This window comes from Lactuca sativa, chromosome 9 (genome assembly GCF_002870075.4).
Source record: "Lactuca sativa cultivar Salinas chromosome 9, Lsat_Salinas_v11, whole genome shotgun sequence".
Taxonomy (NCBI): domain Eukaryota; kingdom Viridiplantae; phylum Streptophyta; class Magnoliopsida; order Asterales; family Asteraceae; genus Lactuca; species Lactuca sativa.
In genome coordinates, this window is record NC_056631.2 from 197,227,749 (window position 1) to 197,249,767 (window position 22,019).

Consider the following 22,019-nt stretch of genomic DNA (forward strand, 5'->3'; position numbering starts at 1 on the left):
TCTTGTACTCAAACTTATGATTTTAGTTCATTCATTTCATATTTCGTATGCTTTTAACACGGAAAACTGTATTAACCAAACGTTCAACTTGCAGAGTAAACCTTTATGTTATTTGTGAAACTCGTTTTAAAATGTTATATTTTATATTTCACAAATGAATTGTTCCATATCATTATTGTTAAAAGTATGAATCATAAAGTATTAAAATGTTCTTGATACAACTCCCCATAGATACGAGAGTGCAGGACTAATAACATTAAACTTAGAACTTTACTACTCCCCGTAGATACGAGAGTGAAGGGATAATAATACACAGTTAGAACCAGATAATAACACGAAAGTACACCTAGGAATAGAACGAATACGAATATGAATAGGAGCAGGAATAAGAATACGAATACGAATACAAATGCGAATACGAATACGAATACTAATAGGAATAAGAATACGAATACGAATACGTATAGAATAGATATACGAATACGAATACGAATACGAATATGAATAGAATAGATATACGAATATGAATACGAATACGAATACGAATATGAATACGAATACAAATAGGAATACGTATACGAATACGAATACGAAAGTACGCCTTTGGATGACGCCAAGATTTCGAATATACAGCTAGTGTACGCCTTAAGTGTCGCCAGATTTTCGAAATTAATTCGAAAGTACGCCTCTGGACATCGACAGAGTTTCGAAAATATACGCCTTTGGATGTCGACAGAGTTTCGAAGATACGTCTAATGTACTCTTTTGGAAATCACCAGAACATCGAAAATACTGTTAATGTACGTTTCTGAGTGTATCCAAATATTCGAAAATACAACTAAGTATAGTAGATAATCGACATTCGAATATAGGGTAACTAAGATATCAGAGTACCTAACTAATACTATAAGTATGGTAGATACTAGCACCTCGAAATCCGAACTAAGATCTAACCGTAACATTAGGAAAATATGGGATTTTCCTGGAATAACATAACATCTCGTAAACAAATGGTGTAACGAATGGAAAACTAAACTAATAGGAAAATATAGGATTTTCCTGGGATAACATAACTACTCATAATCGAATCGGGTAACGAATGATAACTAAACTGTTTTTATAAGAAAATATGGGATTTTCTTGGACAACAACTTTTCAGAAAACCAAAAAGGGAATTCATCTTTTCAAAACTAAACCGCTTATGAACTCACCAGCTTTATGCTAATTTTCAAACCGCTTGTATTCTCGGGTCAGCATTAGACAGGTACACCGCCATCCTTTAGAGAAGACGAAGTGTTTGGAAGACTCATCTTTGCTTTTGTTCATATGATATATATGTATGACACTTGTATCATTTTGATTTCAAACAAATGTAATAACTCTATGTAATGTATTGTTTTGTGTTTACTATGCTTACTATGTACATTGGTTGCGATATTCATGATGTCCTCTGCCCCGAAACGTTTTCGCCTTTGGTTTCGGGGTGTGACAGAGACACTTATGATTCCTCTCGACGAGATTGAAATCTACAAGAACCTCAACTTCATGGAAGAATATGTTGAAATCATGGATCGGGAAGTCAAACGAACGAAACAAAGTCGCATCCCGATAGTGAAGGTTCGCTGGAATGCCAAGCGGGGACCAGAATTCATATGGGAGCGCAAAGATCAGATGAAACAGAAGTATCTGCATCTCTTTCCTAATCCATGACTTGTATTCTAGTTTCGGATTTCGGGACGAAATTCCCTCTAACGAGGGGATGATGTCACAACCCGAAACTTTTTTCGTTTTTTGTTATGCATTTTCGTTAATGAAATTTCAGATCCGTTAACTTTCCGTCAAAATTTTGGTTTAATAAAATAATCTAGTTATGCTTAAATAAATTGTTTACGAGTCGAAACCAAAAATCGCGCATGAACCTGAAAATCTCGAAAATCAACATTTTTGGTCTAAAGGGGATTACGACCGTAAACCCTGTTTACGGTCAGTGATGAGTGGCCCCCACATTCACCCGATAAATACGATGCCTCCGAATTCATTGGGACGTTTTCTGGCCGCATTCTCTCCTCCTCTCTCTAAGGTTCTTCAACCGTAAACTCCTTAAATCGCATTTAAGCTCCAGGAAACATCGAAAAACACCTTTTGGATCACTTTGGAGCGTTTGGAATCACACCTCGCATCGAAATCAGCATTCAAAACCTCGTTTTCTGAGTTTACGGTCCAAGCTTCAAAGACCGTAAACTCAGTTCTTCAGTTTATGGCCGTAAACTCAGCCACCTGCTGAAACCGTAAACTCATTTTAGAAACCGTAAACCCATCTTTAGAGACCGTAAACTCAAATTCTAAGGCTGTAAACTCATTCCTTTGATTCATACAAGTCTCGGTAACATTCCTCAACCAAATTCAAGTGTTTTCCGACACTTTATTCATCGAAATTGCTAATTTAGATGCATATACATATTTATTTGATAATAGGATTTCGCTAAGTGTCACATGCAACAACTCAGGAACCTTCTTTTTAGTCAACAACTCCACGCAACAACTGTGAGTTCATACCCTTACATTTTTCAGTATTTTTAAGGTTTTCAGGGGGGAATACAAGCTAAACATAAATGTTTTTCTTATAAGCTAAACATAAATGTTTTAGGAATATACATAAAACTTATGCAAAATTTCATACTTTATTTCCCTTTTGGTACTATGTCGAGCATAAGGGACGTTTTCACGAAAATTGCATAGTTTTTACGGATTCGATATTCGCTTCATTATTCATACAAACTATAATCGGTATAGTTGGGAATTTCTCTAAGAACTTATCAAGCATGAAAACTTTCTCTACTAAACATATGCACTGGAACAGAAACTATTTACAGTTTATATCATTGTTTTATCACGATTTTTCATAACTGTAATTTATCATTATACGTGGTATACACTCGGATTTCCATTACGGTAGAACGCTACTGCTTTACTTGTAAACTAGATTGTACGATATTGTGAGGCGCTACTTCATTACTGTACCCTTAGGTGTACATAGATAAATCCTACCACTGTAGAACCAGAGTTTCCTGGAGGGAGAGCATGAGGTTTGTGAATATATCTATTCGGGACTGACAATCCCACATATGGACTGTTAGCTACAGTTTGGCGGGCATGCCTAAGATGTACAAATGTCATTTAACGTCAACACCTGAAGAACGTTGGAAAGGTCTCTAGTCATATCAAGCATGGTTATACGACTCACATTATGTATAAATCACAGATAGTTTACCAACCTGGTGTTCTTCAATAGTTTTGTTTATATCAAATAGAACTAAACACACTATGCATATTGGCCGGGCCAGGGTTTTCAAAATCGAATCATTTATGATATGGTTTTACATTTAAATACGTATACTTCATGATCAGCTTTAGTTAGTCACATGAAGTAGTATTTTGTTTATTTCTACGATTTTCAGAAACGAACATTTATGGTTGTATACGAAATCGATCACACTACGCTTTTCACTAAAGAAAATATCGGATTTTCTTGAAACTACATAATCATTTCCGCTCGCGCATCAATAAGTTTTCATTACAAATTACTGCTTACAAACTCACCAGCTTTATGCTGATATTTTTCAAACTGCTTGTATTCTCAGGAAATCAGTAGACAGATACTTGCTGGATTTTCGAGGAACCGAAGCATTTAGAGTTTTTAAGTTGTTACAATTCAAAACTATTGGATGTAATTCAAATAAAGTTTCAAAACAGATGTAAATGTTTTTACCTAAGTATTCACTATAATGGTTATGTTGCTATGATTGCTGTTATTCATTGGTTGTGATGCTATAACATGACGTCCTCCGCCCTGGAACATTTCCGGCATCAGTTTCGGGGTGTGACATCCCGATCCCTAGAGAACCATTCAAAAGGGCTTCACCAAGGAAGAGGCCCGATAAACCATTGTCTCCGATTAACCTAAGAGCTCAGTTTAGACATTTTACATTCCATGTATTCGACACTCATAAGTGTCGAACCATCAAAACTCTAGATATCCCACCTGTCGAGGTCAAGGTAAAAACGAACCCACACCTCGAAGAGAAGCATGTGTAGTGGACATTGACAAGGTTGGATGCCCACTTGCTTCTAATCGAGTACTAATACACCCACAACTGCCACCCGAGCATGGGAGTTGTATCCTTCAACGCCCCGCGTGGCCGGAAATGCAGATCATCCTATATTGGGTGGAGCTGAGAGACACCCAACTAAAAAGAGAACAAACACTCAATAGCATATTCCCTAGACCCAAGATTACTCACGAAACCGCAAGAAGGATAGTCAAAACCCGATAACGACCCCAAACATCGTATAAGTCAACAATAGAACTATACAGATAGCAGGTTAAGGCCTCAAAATCCCAAGTAGGGATCAGGGTACTATTTAAGAACTCCCCCTGAAGAAGTGTAACTTGAATCAAAAGGAAAAGTGAACTAAACTCCCGATGCACCAGACCCTTCGAGATCCTCACACGAATCGGCCCGGTAGCCTACCAACTCCAATTACCCTCCGATTTTTGTAACGCACACCCTACATTTCATGTATCGAACCTGGAAAGTGTCTATCGGACAACCCTCCCAGTCCCACTAGACAAGGCTAAGGTGAACTAGAACCTCCTAATCATTGATCTGCCTATAGAGACAATAAACGGGAATGTTAACAACACAAAAGCAAAGCCACATCCCGATGGTGAAGGTTCAAGGGAAACGCTAGGCGTGAACCGGTATTCACTTGGGAATGTGAGGACCAAATAAATCAAATGTACCCTCACCTATTTTTTCATTCATAACTCTACACTTCGAAAGAATTTCGAGACGAAATCCCCTTTAACGGGGGGATGATGTCACAACTAGCACTTTTGGCTAAGAAATTCTATCCTCAGGTAAGCAAGGACTATTATGAGATTTGTGCTAACACACTTAAGTGTTTAATATGAGTTCTTAAGGAGCCATAAAGTGTTAGAATGCAAATCTCTCCAAGTATAGTGAATCTCTCCCAAATCTCTCCAAGTGTGTGAAATCTCTCCCAAATCTCTCTAAGTATAGTAAATCTCTCCCAAATCTCTCAAAGTATAGTAAATCTCTCCTAAATCTCTCTAAGTGTGCGAAATCTCTCCAAAAATAGTGAATCTCTCCTAAATCTCTCTAAGTATGCCAAATCTCTCCAAGTATGGTGAATCTCTCCCAAATCTCTCCAAGAGAAGTGAATCTCTCCCAAATCACCCTAAGTATGCGAAATCTCTCCAAGAAAAGTAAATATCTCCCAAATCTCCCTAAGTATGTGAAATCTCTCCAAGAATAGTGAATCTCTCCCAAATCTCTCCAAGTATGTGAAATCTCTCTCAAATCTCTCCACGTATCTTAAATCTCTCTCAAATCTCCCTAAATACCTTCCTTAATCGAAAACAGCTCAAAACCGGAAGAGAAAACCCAAAAGGAACCTCTTGGTTCGGAACCCTCTTGGTTTGGACTCCTCTTGGTCCTGAACCTCTTGGTCCGGACTCCTCTTGGTCCGGAACCCTCTTAGTCCGGACACCTTCTTAGGAACTGGGAAGGCTCTCAGCTTCGGAACTCCCTTGCTTCGAATCTCCTCACTGCTCCGGAAGGTTTGAATCCGGAAGGCTTCGCATGACTTGCTTCGGACATCTAGCCGCCTCGCATCCTTGGTTCGGACTTACCTGATCTCGCACCCGACTCCGGAAGTGAGCATTGGCTTCGGAACCTGCCCAGCGCCTTCGGAACCTACCCAGCAGCTTCGGAATTGACCTAAATGACTCCGGAAATTAGAAGTTCACTTCGGAATCCTTCTTATGCATATCGGACCCTCGCAGGAACCAACCACCACTCCGGATTTTCATTGTTTTCGGACTTTTTCACCATTTTAAGACATTTTGACGCCGGAAATTACACCAAACTTGTATTTTTCCTATCCTAAACCCCTTAGACACCTATTTTCTGCTAAAATTAATTATTTTAAGCATATTCTTCACAAAATCAAATGGTTGGGATTTAGGAAAACCTTATCCTAAATCAAGAAAGGGACAAAAGGATTGACTTTGTGATTTGATGAAATTCCTCATTTCCCATGCAAATCAAAGTAATCCATGCTTTACCCACCAAATATCCATGCATGGACCAACAGATACCCATGTACCAAAGATTCCTCCCTTTTCCTTATACTCCAAAGCAACGATAGTGAGGGAGTTTAGACTCCACTTTCTCTCTCACTTTTCCCCATTTTCTCTCAAAAACTCATCTTCAAGCAAGAATAGAGGATCTTGTAGAAAGGAAATTTCTCAACTTCTTCTTGAGAAATTTTAAGGTAAATTCCTCCACTCATCTAATATTTTATTTTATTTCAAGATGAATCCATATTATTTTATTCATAATAATATGTGATGATCATCCTTAGGAAAGCATCCCTCCCAGCGAAGTTCCTCATCTCAGCCAAGAGTTAAAGCTTGAGATCTTCACTCCATAACTCCAAACAACTCCTCAACCAACTCAAGGTGAGCTTCATACTCCACCTTTTTCCATGTTTTAATGTTTTTGGGGGAGAGTACAAGTCAAATCTTGCCTAAACTCTTAAATGATTACATATATATGTATCTTTGTATATGTGTGAAATATTATTAAATTATTATTTAGTAATATACTCATGAAAGAACGATTACTAAATTTCACAAAGAACAGAGGATACTTTGAACAAAAGAGCCTTCCAACTATTGAGTGTGTCCAACTTAACTCCTTTATCTATGCTTCCATGTTTAAAGATAAAAAGTTATAAAAGGGATCTTACTAAGTGGACGCCATTTCTAGTGATTTTTCGATAATAGAAACTTTGTGATTGTTTTGCAAACTATCAGGGAGTATTTTATAAATATTCAACATAAAAGTTTGCATCAAGAAAATATACAAATAGAGCCTTTATGATACAAACATTTGCATGTCATAATCTGCTGTCATAAACCTTCCAAGAACATAAGAAATGTTATATGTGTCATAAAACAGAAAATGTGTGTCATAACCGGCAGTTATAAATTTATATAAATTATAACTTGACACTTTTTCTCTTGACTAAAATGACTTATTTTTCAATAAACGAAAAGGAACGAACACGAGCACCTAGTTAACAAGCACAATCAACGATATGGAACGAGAACGATATTTGCATTCAATAAGTACGAGTTTCATTATTTATCTAACAAATAATGAATCTCTAACGATTACTCAAAAGGTTGTTAATATTCTAGTTAGACAAATCTCAAAAGTACCTAAATATAAAAATATTAGTGTACGTCTAAGTCCTGTAAGGAGTTATAGCTAGAGTCTCCTCGAGGGAGAGCGGGAATTTGTGTATAGATCTATATGGGATTGACACGCCGCACCTTCGTTGTTCGCTATAGCTAGACAGGCCAGTCCAGGGACAAATGTCTTTTCCAAACAGAGGCCACCTGAGACACGCCAAAACAGGCACTCCATCATGATTGGTATGGTTATAACGACTCACTAGAATATATTATATTAACTAGAAATATATGTAAGGAAAAACATCATAAATAAATTTTGGCACGTTGTGTTGACTGTCCTATACGTGATAGGTGATGGTCCGCATTTGTTGCGTTGACTCTCCTTTCTTTTCACCGTGTAGAATGTCCATAATTGCCTTGATTCTTTCTCCTAACAAGCATAGAGTCGAAATACTACTATTTTTAAAAAATAAAAAGGCGTAGGACTTAATGGAAAACGATTTTCTATGATTTTCGAATACGATAAACTAGAACTTATGAATATTTTATAGCAGAAAATATAGGATTTTCTGGAAAAAAAACGATTTTCTACGATTTCGATAACGATGAACCAGAACTTGTGATTATTTTATAGCAGAAAATATAGGATTTTCTAGGGAAAACGATTTTCTTACAATTTCGATAATGATAAACTAGAACACACACTCAATTCTACTCAATAAGAGGAACAAGATTTTCAACCATATTTCCTTTTTGAAAATAAGGGATGTTTCTTGAGACGGTTGATTGTAACTATTCAAAAGAACTATTCTCGGACACAGCTCGCTTTTACAAATCGCATTACTTTTCAAAATCACTCCTTATAAGGATGAACAAAAGTAATGTCATGCACACATATATCCATGATTTTCAATGCAAGACTTCAAACAATTTCATAGAAAATATCGGATTTTCTGAAAGTACAATGAGAAAGATTCTAAACAAGTGTAAAAGATTTTATTACAAAAATGCTTATGAACTCACCAACTTTGTAGTTGACGCTTTTCAAAACGAATTGTATTCTCAGGGATCTAGTAAGCAGGTAACAAGCGACGCTGATGCAAGATCATTCAGCTGTAGTTTGGATTCTTTTCTACTTATGTATATTTTGTGAAACTCAAAGAACAAATACAATATGTAAACAATGTAAGTTTGTTATCTCAATGTATGATGTTTGGATTGCTCTGTTTCATTTATATTCAATTGTTATGATACTGCACAATGAAGTCACCCGCCTCCAGAGGTTTCCGCCGTCTGGTCCGGGGGTGTGACAGATTGGTATCAGAGCATTGTTTATAGTGAACTGGTATATCTAGCCATACGAGATATGAAACTATAAATACAATGGGACTAAAACAAACTCTGCCTAAAAGTATACTTTAAGAATATAAGTATTTATAAAAGTATACATAATTACTAACCCAGTATCATAACGAGAAGAGATCGAGAGTAACTAAAGGTTGAACACTACAATCAAACCTGGGCAATTATGTAATCATATTTGGGATCAATATAGCCTGATCAACTATATTTATTTGAGATATGACCAACATGTGCTTGGGTGTGATGGTGGTGTTGCAACAAACCTAAAACCTAATAACTATGCACACAAGAGAATACTAGAATTCGAACATCAAGTTTAAAATACTATAGGAGTATTTTAGGATACTATAAACCCCTCACACCTAAACCATCCATGTCTATCTCGAGCCGCAACTCTTGCACAAACGACATAACTGAAATTCCTCACCCAGAATTCTACAAACCTATCACGATGATTTGCGGATGGGGCAAGGAGAGACCAAAAGAAGCCCAAGAGGAAAATACATAAATGGATTCTAAGGGATACCCAGAGATGAATTATGAAAGGGAAAATTCCGATTAAGAACCCACCAAGGATAAAAGCGCCAAGGAAACCCTTGATAAGCTTTGCCTAACTAAGAGTAAACCCAAGACCCTTTCACCTCTCTCTTCCCAGATACGTAAACACCCTATATAGGTACTCCTGGAATAGACATACCTAGAAACAAAATGATACCCATGCAAAAATGAGTCGAGAAATTGACTCCTACCCGGTTTAGGGTGCATCTCCACAAAAAACAATCCGATCCACAATCGACGCGCACCGAAATCCGAGAACCAACACCCTCGCGGATCAGATGATCGTTTGGGTCAAGAGTAACACGAATTGAATCCTAGTTTCCAACCCGCGGTCATGGAGTAATGGAGACCATATGCAAAACCCAGTATGAAACAGTGTAAATCTGATCCCCTACAAGTAACAAGAACGCCATTCCAAATGCCTTACGAAACCCCCAGTGGGACCAGAGAACTATGTAGACCATATACACTCCTTATAAGAGGAAATGGCCATTTGGAGACCACTTCTCATAGCAATCGAGGCTAGGACAGCCTTAATAGTGTAAGGAACACAAAAAGGGCACCCTTAATATAAGTGGAATGGCCAAGCACTTTGTGCGCCAAAAGAGGATCGCCACACTACTCGCTTTAGGTTCATAATGCCTTTAATCGCAATCAGTAGTAGTTAACCAAGAGGAGTACATCCTCCAAAAATCCATACGACCGAATTCGTTAACTATAATGCTAGCTATGTGCTATTTTGACGGACCTTACGTCAGATAATACATGTTTCCCACCCTCCACTATAAATGCATCATGGGGATGTAGGTTGAACCGATTAACACCAGTACGTTAGGATTGTACGAGTAAACTCACTTGGAACTAACTACGAGTACTCACAAGCTCACTTTTCGTGTGCAACAGAGTTATGTCTTCTCATGAAGGTAACCAGTATCCCGACCATGCACCAGTCTTGCGAATAGACTCCGCCACTTTCTAATCCACTATAACAGTGGCTGTGACAGCCGTCATGGCATACTTCAATACCAATGACACAAACGAAGTTGGAAGTAGTGTCGATAACTCCAACCGTAACAACAACCAAAGAAACCAACGAAGAACAACTCACCTATGCACGCAAAGACCTAAACCTAAGAACAAGAAATGAAAGTTCAGGAACGAAAAAGGAGTTAGTTCGACTCAGAGGCTTACTAAAAGGAAACAAGCGGGATCAGTCCCTACCCATACTAACCTTACTCCTCCCCCATCGAGACAATCATACCTTGGGAACAATCCACCCTGCAACAAGTGCAATTACCATCATTGGGGAGCCTACCAAACATTTTGTTGCAAAAGGTGAAACAAGATGAGACACATCTCCCGCTACAGTAGGGACCTAACCCCTTGCGTCACCTCAATTCCCAACCTAGAAGTAAGTCAAGTTTTTCACCAGTGCGGTGTGACAGGACATTTCAAGAGAAATTGTCCAACAGAGATGACTGACGAGGGAGTTGACAACTAGACAGGGCGAGACGACAAGAAACCCTACCGAGATTTTCGACACGTTTCGAACGATAAACTGTATATGATGAATTTTCACGAAAAGGTCTTGAATATTGAAAACATAATCAAAAACTACTCCCCCAGTCGAGCAAATCCGTAAATTACGGAGAAGCTAGCGAATCCTTACGAATGGACCATGATGGTCCCGTATAAATGTTAGTATCACACGTGGTTAAGATTCCGCGAACTAAGAACGTGCAATTATGTCTTACCTTCTGCCCCTAGTCTGAATAACGAGTAGGACAGAACCCCACAGGCAACCATCTCCAAAGATCCTAAGATCTTAAGTATGTACGGTTAGGTCACATCCATCTATAACGGAGGGACCTGACATAATTCGGATTACGAATTCCCTTGCCTTATAACAGCACCCTCGTGTCGCTAGGACACCTAACAAGCAGAGATGAAATAGACCCAATGGTAGCAACGAAAACGAAACTAGCAACGATAAGAACACGAACATTAAAACACCTAACAAGTAGAAACAAAATAGACCCAATGGTAGCAACAAAAATGAAACTAGCAACGATAAGAACACGAACACTAGAGCACCAAACAAGCAGAAACAAGATAGACCCAATGGTAATAACGAAAGCGAAACTAGCAACGATGAGAACACAAACACTAGAACACCTAACAAGCAGAAAGGAGATAGACCGAATGGTAACAACAAAAACAAAACTAGTAACGATAGGAGCATGAACATAAAACGCCTTGTCTCCTCAAATCGATGTAACAACAAGGAGCCCAATGTCATCAGTTGACACGGACAGGCTTGATCCTCACCTTACAAACCTCGAACTCTGCCAATAGACTTTCTTCCTACTCCACCGGGTAACGAAACTCTTTTAGCCGGTAACAGCAAATCCCTATTAACCAGACACCTAAGTCCTGGTGTAAGAATTGCCACATGCTCTTCCCTAGCACCGATAAAGATTTAAAAATCACGGAGCAAAAAGGAATTAAGGGAATCTGAAAGGCTTCCAACCTTCCTCCAAAGGTTTGCAAAACCTCTTGGAAACCTCAACCAAGTTCTAAGCGAAAATAGAATCACCTCGACTCCTGGAAACACCTTAATGACCAAAAACCCAACACCACTTAGCACGGTCACAAGAACAAATGGTGTCTGATCATAAGATTGGCATATTATGTAAAGAAAACATCAGACCTAGTCCCTAAACATAGGAAGCACCTGTCTAACACTTAAGGGGAGAAAGACGAAATTGCCATAGGCACCACCGTCCACAAATAAGCCAAACAAACCCATCCTCAAGGATCAATACTCCCTACCCCAGAATTGGAGACATGTTCAACCAACAACGAGGGCTGGCAGAGGCCAACCTACCATTAGCTCGGGAAAACTATAGGAAGAAAACTCCTAATATAATCTAAGACTCATAAGTTCAACCACATTACACACAAACTCAACCTTGGTAACCATAGCACCAACTCCTAAGGCCCAGAAAACTCTATGTCTGGGATACCCGGATCCTGATCCTTAGAAAACCATTCAAAAGGGCCTCACCAAGGAAAAGGCACGATAAACCATAGTCTCTGATTAACCTAAGAGCTCAGTTTAGACATTTTACATTCCATGTATTCAACACTCATAAGTGTCGAACCACCGAAACTCTAGAAATCCCACATGTCGAGGTCAAGGTAAAAATGAACCCACACCCCGAAGAGAAGCATGTGTAGTGGACATTGACAAGGTTGGATGCCCACTTGCTTCTAATCGTGTACTCATACACCAACAACTACCACCCGAGCATGGGAGTTGTATCCTTCAAGGCCCTGCGTGGCCGGAAATGCAGATCATCCTATGTTGGGTGGAGGTGAGAGACACCCAACTAAAAAGAGAACAAACACTCAATAGCATACTCCCTACACCCAAGATTACTCACGAATCCATAAGAAGGATAGTCAAAACCCGAACACGACCCCAAACATCGTATAAGTCAACAATAGAACTATACAGATAGCAGGTTAAGGCCTCAAAATCCCAAGTAGGGATCAAGGTACTATTTAAGAACTCCCCCCGAAGAAGAGTAACTTGAATCAAAAGGAAAAGTGAACTAAACTCCCGATGTACCAGACCCTTCGAGATCCTCGCACGAATCGGCCCAGTAGCCTACCAACTCCAATTACCCTCCGATTTTAGTAACGCACACCCTGCATTTCATGTATCGAACCAAGAAAGTGTCTACCGGACAACCCTCCCAGTCCCACTAGACAAGACTAAGGCGAACTAGAACCTCCTAACCATTGATCCGCCTATAGAGACAATGAACGAGAATGTTAAGAACACAAAAGCAAAGCCACATCCCGATGGTGAAGGTTCAAGGGAAACGCTAGGCGTGAACCAGTATTCACTTGGGAGCGTGAGGACCAAATAAATCAAAAGTACCCTCACCTATTTTCACATTCATAACTCTACACTTCGAAAGAATTTTTTGACGAAATTCCCTTTAACGGGGGGATGATGACACAACTAGCACTTTTGGCTAGGAAATTCTGTCCTCAAGTAAGCAAGGACTAATGTGAGATTTGTGCTAACACACCTAAGTGTTTAATATGAGTTCCTAAAGAGCCATAAAGTGTTAGAATGCAAATCTCTCCAAGTATAGTAAATCTCTCCCAAATCTCTCCAAGCATGTGAAATCTCTCCCAAATCTCTCTAAGTGTGCGAAATCTCTCCAAGAATAGTGAATCTCTCCCAAATCTCTCTAAGTATGCGAAATCTCTCCAAGTATGGTGAATCTCTCCCAAATCTCTCCAAGAGAAGTGAATCTCTCCCAAATCTCCCTAAGTATGCGTAATCTCTCCAAGAAAAGTGAATCTCTCCCAAATCTCCCTAAGTATGCGAAATCTCTCCAAGAATAGTGAATATCTCCCAAATCTCTCCAAGTATGTGAAATCTCTCCACGTATCTCAAATCTCCCTAAATACCTTCCTTAGTCAAACACAGCTCAAAACCGGAAGAGGGAACCCCAAAAGGAACCTCTTGGTCCGGAACCCTCTTGGTCCGAACTCCTCTTGGTCGTGAACCTCTTGGTCTGAAACCCTCTTAGTCCGGATACCTTCTTAGGAACCGGGAAGGCTCTCAGCTTCGGAACTCCCTTGCTTCGGATCTCCTCACTGCTCCGGAAGGTTTGAATCCGGAAGGCTTCGCATGACTTGCTTCGGACATCTAGCCACCTCGCATCCTCGGTCCGGACTTACCTGATCTCGCACCCGACTTCGGAAGTGAGCACTGGCTTCGGAACTTGCCCATCGCCTTCGGAACCTACCCAGCAACTTCGGAATTGACCTAAATGACTCCGGAAATTAGAAGTTGATTCTGGAATCCTTCTTATGCATCTCGGACCCTCGCATGAACCAACCCCCACTCCGGATTTTCATTGTTTTCGAACTTTTTCACCATTTTAAGACATTTTGACGCCGGAAATTACACCAAACTTGTATTTTTTCTATCCTAAACCCCTTAGACCCCTATTTTATGCTAAAATTAATTATTTTAAGCATATTCTTCATAAAAAATGTTTGGGATTTAGGAAAACCTTATCCTAAATCAAGAAAAGGACAAAATGATTGACTTTGTGATTTGATGAAATTCCTCATTTCCCATGCAAATCACAGTACTCCATGCTTTACCCACCAAATATCCATGCATGGACCACCAGATACCCATGTACCAAAGATTCCTCCTTTTTCCTTATACTCCAAAGCTACGATGGTGAGGGAGTTTAGACTCCACTTTCACTCTCAAATTTCCCCATTTTCTCTCAAAAACTCATCTTCAAGCAAAAATAGAGGATCTTGCTGAAAAAAAAATTCTCAACTTCTTCCTGAGAAATTTTAAGGTAAATTCCTCCACTCACCTAATATTTTATTATATTTCAAGATGAATCCATATTATTTTATTCATAATAATATGTGACGCATCCCTCCCAGGGAAGTTCCTCATCTCAGCGAAGAGTTAAAGCTTGAGATCTTCACTCCATAACTCCAAACAACTCCTCAACCAACCCAAGGTGAGCTTCATACCCCACCTTTTTCCATGTTTTAATGTTTTTGGGGGAGAGTACAAGTCAAATCTTGCCTAAGCTCTTAAATGATTACATATATACGTATGTTTGTATGTGTGTGAAATATTATTAAATTATTATTTAGTAATATACTCATGAACAAAGGATTTCTAACTTTCACAAAGAATAGAGGATACTTTGAACAAAAGAACCTTCCAACTATTGAGTGTGTCCAACTTAACTCCTTTATCTATACTTCCATGTTTAAAGACAAAAAGTTATAAAAGGGATCTTACTAAGTGGACACCATTTCTAGTGATTTTTCGAAAATAGAAACTTTGTGACTGTTTTGCAAACTATCAGGGAGTATTTTATAAGTATTCAACATAAAAGTTTGCGTCAAGAAAATATACAAATAGAGCCTTTATGACAAAAACATTTGCATGTCATAAGCTGCTGTCATAAAACTTCCAAGAACATAAGAAATGTTATATATGTCATAAAACAGAAAATGCGTGTCATAACCGGCAGTTATAAATTTATATAAATTTTAACTTGACACTTTTTCTCTTGACTAAAATGACTTATTTTTCAATAAACGAAAAGGAACAAACACGAGCACCTAGTTAACGAGCACAATCAACGATATGGAACGAGAACGATATTTCCATTCAATAAGTATGAGTTTTATTATTTATCTAACAAATAATGAATCTCTAACGATTGCTCAAAAGGTTGTTAATATTCTAGTCAGACAATTCTCAAAAGTACCTAAATATAAAAATATTAGTGTACGTCTAAGTCGTGTAAGGAGTTATAGCCAGAGTCTCCTGGTGGGGGAGCAGGAATTGTGTATAGATCTATACGGGGTTGACACCCCCACACCTTTGTTGTTCGCTACAGCTAGACAGGCCAGTCAAGGGTGACAAATGTCTTTTCCAAACCGAGGGCGCCTGAGAAACGCCAAAAAAGGCACTCCGTCATGATTAGTATGGTTATAATGACTCACTAGAATATGTTATATTAACTAGAAATATATATAAGGAAAAACCTCATAAATAAATTTTGGCACGTTGTGTTGACTGTCCTATACGTGATAGGTGATGGTCCGCATTTGTTGCGTTGACTGTCCTTTCTTTTCACCGTGTAGAATGTCCATAATTATAACACAATAACATATATAAAATTGTATATGTATATAAATATAAAAGTTATTTCATTAAGTTTAATTACCATTTGTAACATGTTGAGCAAAGGATTACATGCAAAAATAGTTATTTACCAATTCATAAAGTACATATAAATTATAATAGGTATAATTTATGATACATAGAACAATAATTCATGATTTAAGTTACAAGAATACACTGTTTTACATGAAACAAGGGTTTTAATTCAAAACAAATCAAGGGTTTACACTTGTCAAATACATGTTCGAAATACTAATTCAAGAACATACTGTCAATCATTTATTTCAGAAGGATTGGGTTTTCATAACTGATATACATGTAACGTTTATATGCTTTTTATGAGACATTCAATTCAGGTTGTTTAATTCATTTTAGACAACCAAGGTAAAGCTCTAACATTATAACCAGAATCTCCAGTCCGGGGATCGAAACAAGTTGTGTGTAGATCTATATCGGGATTGACAACCCCGCACTCAGGCTGCTAGCTACATTCAGGCATACACGCCAATGAGTGGCAATTGTTATCAACAGTTTAAATGCTCACAAGGTGTTTGTTTCAGGCGTTCATGTCTTAGTATGGTTATAATAACTCATTAAAAAGATATTAACAACACGTTAGTGTATGAACAACTAAACGTAAGTACATCTTCAAAGTACCAGCTTACAAAATACAAAGTACAATGGTATACTACAGTTTTCAGTAACAGCTGGTGAAGCCAGGCACACTCTCAGTTACAAGTTTTACAAATACATTGGTTTACAAATAGGACGGTTTTATGGGAATAAAAATACTTTTCATATACCACAGAAAATATGGGATTTTCTAGAACAGTTTTCATATTCAAAATACAAAGACACCCATTCAAACATAAAGATTTATGTACTAAGGTGGGTTAGACCTGATCCCACATCGGCTTGGAAGGAGAACTAAACACTCCTTATAAGGGGTGTCGATACCTTCCTTGTCACAACGCGTTTTAAAGTCGTGAGGGCAGCGGATCCCATAAGAACTCTACAGTTAAGCGTGCTCGGGCGAGAGTAGTACCGGGATGGGTGACCCCCTGGGAATTCCTCGTGCCGAGTGGCCCAAAGCAGACAATATTGTGATACGTACCAGAGGGAGATGTTACAATGGTATCAGAGCTAGGGCACGGGTCGATGTGTTCGACAGGGACATCGAACCCTATAATGGGGGTGAAGGTGGGTTAGACCTGATCCCACATCGGCTTGGAAGGAGAACTAAACACTCCTTATAAGTGTGTTGATACCTTCCTTGTCACAACACGTTTTAAAGCCGTGAGGGCAGCAGATCCCATAAGAACTCTACAGTTAAGCGTGCTCAGGCGAGAGTAATACCGGGATGGATGACCCCCTGGGAAGTCCTCGTGTCGAGTGGCCCAAAGCGGAAAATATTGTGATACGTGCCAGAGGGAGATGTTACAATAATTGCCATGATTCTTTCTCCTAACAAGCATAGAGTCGAAATATTGCTATTTTTACAAAGTAAAAAAAACGTAGGACTTTATGGAAAACAATTTTCTATGATTTTCGATAACGATAAACTAGAACTTACGAATATTTTATAGTAGAAAATATAGGATTTTCTGGAGAAAACGATTTTCTACGATTTTGATAACGATAAACCAGAACTTATGATTATTTTATAGCAGAAAATATAGGATTTTCTGGGGAAAACGATTTTCTTACGATTTCGATAATGATAAACTAGAACACACACTCAATTCTACTCGATAAGAGGAACAAGATTTTCAACCATATTTCCTTTTTGAAAATAAGGGACTTTTCTTGAGACGGTTGATTGTCACTATTCAAAAGAACTATTCTCGGACACAACTCGCTTTTACAAATCGCATTACTTTTCAAAATCACTCCTTATAAGGATAAACAAAAGTAATCTCATGCACACATATATCCATTATTTTCAAGGCAAGTTTTCAAACAATTTCATAGAAAATATCGGATTTTCTGAAAGTACAATGAGAACAATTATAAACAAGTGTAAACGATTTTATTACAAAAATGCTTATGAACTCACCAACTTTTTAGTTTACGCTTTTCAAAACGACTTGGTATTCTCAGGGATCTAGTAAGCAGGTAACAAGGGACGCTGATGCAAGATCATTTAGCTGTAGTTTGGATTCTTTTCTACTTATGTATATTTTGTGTAACTCGAAGAACAAATACAATATGTAAGCAATGTAAGTTTGTTATCTCAATGTATGATGTTTGGATTGCTCTGTTTCATTTATATACAATTGTTATGATACTGCACAATGAAGTCACCCGCCTCCGGACGTTTCCGTCGTCTGGTCCGGGGGTGTGACACCATGTGAATGGTCATTTTGTAGCCTTCATCTTCTGAATATTCAGCTTGTGAGAAAACGAATAAAGCATCAAATTTATGCTAGCCCCAGAATCAGCTAAAGCATAAGTCTTTAGATTATTTCCAAACTCACATGGAAGAGTGAGGCATCCAGGATCTCCCATCTTCTTAGGTATCTCTCGCAATATAGCTTTTGAGCTTTGGTCACTTAGAATCACCTTAGATTTCTTCTTCAACTGTTGACGATTGTCTATCAAGTCTTGTAAAAACTTTGCATATTCGGGAATTTTGGATAATGACTCGATAAAAGGAGTATTAATTGGAATAACCTTTATTTGCTGAATAAACTCTAGATGCTCCCTTTCCAGTGGACTAAGATTAGCTTGGGACGGAAACGGTAAAGGCGGACGATAAGCCGAAACGGATTCTAAAGTCTTCTGTTCAGACCAGTCCTACATCGTGAGCATAGATGGCTCACATCATGAGTTCAGTATTTCAGCAGAATTTTGATTTTCAATATTTAACTTCTTCGGTTCTAGTTCAGGCTGCCTTGGCTCCACTTTTAATGCTTTTAGGAACTCAGAGATGGCCTCTTCTTCGGTCTCGATCATCATAACATGGGATTGAGTCTTCTTTTCAGGAAAATATGGAGATAGTTTCTCGTTCTCCAAAGTTGTTAGTTGACCAAGTTGAGCTTCGAGGTTGTAGATAGAAGCTTGATGATTTCTTAATGATGCTTGCTGGTCAATCATCATTGCCTGATGTTCTTTCATCATAGATTGTTGCTCCTTCATCATTATTCTTTGATGCATCAGTATCATCATGTCTTTTCTCTAAAGCTTCAATGAAACGAAGTAGCATGTTTTCAAAGTCAACTTTCTTCTCAGCTAGTGGTTTCTCTTTTTGGTAGAAGCCTCAACATGTCTGCCTATATCTTTCTTCTTTTTGCTTCTTTTATTCATCATATGGCAGCTACTCCTTCTTTGGTTTCCTCTAGTCTTCATCATATTTATCCCCACTCGATAAGCAAACTTGAGCTCTTTTATTCCCATATTCATCCAAGTGGCAATCCTTAGTCAAGTGTGGACCATTGCACCTTTCACAACCAACTCTTATAGCATGTATTGACTGGTCCATCTTGGTCATCCTCCTATCCATAGTGTTGAGCATTGCTAGCAAAACACCCATGTCTTCAGAACTTCCTCCCCCAATTACTTTAACGCCTTCATTCCTTGGATTGTGGTACTCACGAGAATGCTTTGCAAATTCTTCAACTAACTCCTTGACTCCCAGGGATTTTTCTTTATAAGTGTTCCTTGAGAATCAAGGAGTTGTCTTGTCATGACATTGACCCCATCATAGAATATGGATACTTCTTGTTGAATGTTAAGTTCATGTTGAGGACAATTCCTTAACAAACCTTTGTAGCGTTCCCATGCCTCGTAAAGTGACTCACCCGGATTTTGCTCAAAATTAGCTATCGCCTTCTTAAGTTTAGCTATCTTGGAAGGTGGGCGGAATTGATCTAGAAAGTGCTCACGCATCTGGGCCCAAGTAGTGATTGCACCAGGTGGTAGTGCCTTCAGCCAGTCTTTTGCAGCTCCTTTAAAAGTGACTGGTAGCATCCTTAGTAAAGTTGTCTCTCTAGGAACATTAGGAGCATTGAAAAAATCCGCAATGTCATTGACCTCATCTAGATGCTTCAAAGCATCCTCATGATCCTTCCCATAAAATGGAATATCCTTAAGTGCAGTAAGGATGTGTCCTTTCAGCTCGAATGTGGCAGTGGCAGGACTTACAGGTTGTACTAACCCCGAACCAACATCATCTCTAATTCGTTTCTTGTAAGCTCCCATAGACATATCCGTAATGTTTGCCATCTCGGTTTCTGGCTCGTCTTCGGATTCACTTCTATGTAGTTCGAATTATGGGTCGGATTCGTACTCGGATTCTTGTAGGTTAGATGTTTGATCAAAGCTTTCAACTTTTGATGATGTACTAGTTTCTCCCACTTTCTTTCCTGACTTTTTTCCAAAAATTGACTTTAAATCTTTAAAAGGCGACTCCTTTGGTGTTTGGTTCACTCCTGCGTTCTTATCCGTCTTCTTGTGAAGGGCCGACTCTGGATCTTCAAGTGGTGGCACCAAAGGTGTGTTGGATCCTCTGGTCATGAACTTCTGCAAAATAAACAAAAATAAAAACGTAAAACTGAACTAAAATTAACTAAAAATAGCCTACTGACTGGTCAACACGACGTGGTAAAGATCACCATCTCATGTTGTCGCAGAAAATTTAACAGAAAAGAAAAACAAAGAAAAACTAAAAACTACTGCACTCACGTCGTGAGCCTAATGCTCACGTCGTGAGTTGGGTATTGAAACAAAAATTTTAGCTAAAAAGTAACTTTTAGCAGGTTTTATCTTACAAAAAGGATCAATTAATTTAAAGCAAATAAATAAGTCGTTCCCCGGCAACGGCGCCAAAAAATTGATGCGTGCAAATAGCTACACCTAATTTTATATTTATAACCTAACTACTTAACTAACTAAAATGCACCTAGGCAGTGTACCTAGTCGAATTATAGAATAGTTTTGGTAAGTTGGGTGTCGATCACAGGAAACGGTTTTAACTAATTAATCTATCTACTACTAAATTATCCTAATTTTTAACAAGGTGGGAGTTTTATCTAATTTTTTCAAGTTTAGATGAACTTATCTCTTAACACGAAATTCAATCAATTAACAAACACTTCTGACGATACTAGAAGCTGGTCAATTTCCGACGGATATATCCGTTAAAAATCCATCGCTAAATCCGATTTCTAACAAAATACCAAAGGAATTAGGTATGTCATAAAAAGCCCCATGGGTAAATATCACCGCGGAATTTGTGACGAACTACCGACAGATAGCGACGTCCCTTTATTGAACTTGTTTGACAAAGTTAACGACGAAATAGTATAATACTACCGACAGACAAATAATGTGACTGATTATCGATGGACGATATTTACCAACACATTACCGACCGGATTTAGTGACAAATATTTTTGTCACTAATCTGTCACTAAAATGATTTTTATTGTTTTAAGAAAAGTAGATAATTAAAAAAGAAACTCATATCTTTTTCTGCCGAAATTGCAAAAAGAAAAAAGAAATCCAATACATCTATAATAATAAGAATCCAATAAATAAATTTATAATGATTCAAACTTCCTAACAAAAAATTGTTATATTTACTTATCGATACAAATAAAACTTAGTAAAAACCCTTTGATACAAATTTTTGGGACAAAATGTATTCAAGTTTCATCATCTTTCGATGCATAACAAGAGGATTTAAATGTATGATTATGAACTGCAGATCCAAATGAAGCCATAAAGCACAAAAAATTGAAAGTAAAATGTCGTTTCATGAAGTTAACCCTCTTTTTATTGGTAAGATGGTTAATACTAATTCTAGTCGTATATGGAGCTAATACGAAAACTCAACAGGTCAATCCCATAGAATAAAATTTATCAATTTAAAGATATTTAAAGAGGAAAAATATACCGATTGTAAAGTGGTTCATGGTAATTGCAAAAATCATAGAAGAATAGTATGACGTGAGGCTATTGAACAAAAAATTAATGAAAATCTAACTCATAGATGCATGATAGTTACATAAAAGTTTACTTGAGCTTACCTAAATGCAAATAGAATCTTTG

The 22,019-nt window shown here is 38.1% G+C and overlaps 1 non-coding gene across 1 annotated transcript; it reads left to right on the forward strand.

Moving 5' to 3' along the window:
- The first annotated feature begins 19,701 nt into the window (after nucleotides 1-19,701).
- LOC111918268 (small nucleolar RNA R71) lies at nucleotides 19,702-19,808 on the forward strand. The gene has a single exon (XR_002859138.1). It is a non-coding gene; the product is annotated as a small nucleolar RNA R71 (small nucleolar RNA).
- The last annotated feature ends 2,211 nt before the right edge of the window (nucleotides 19,809-22,019 follow it).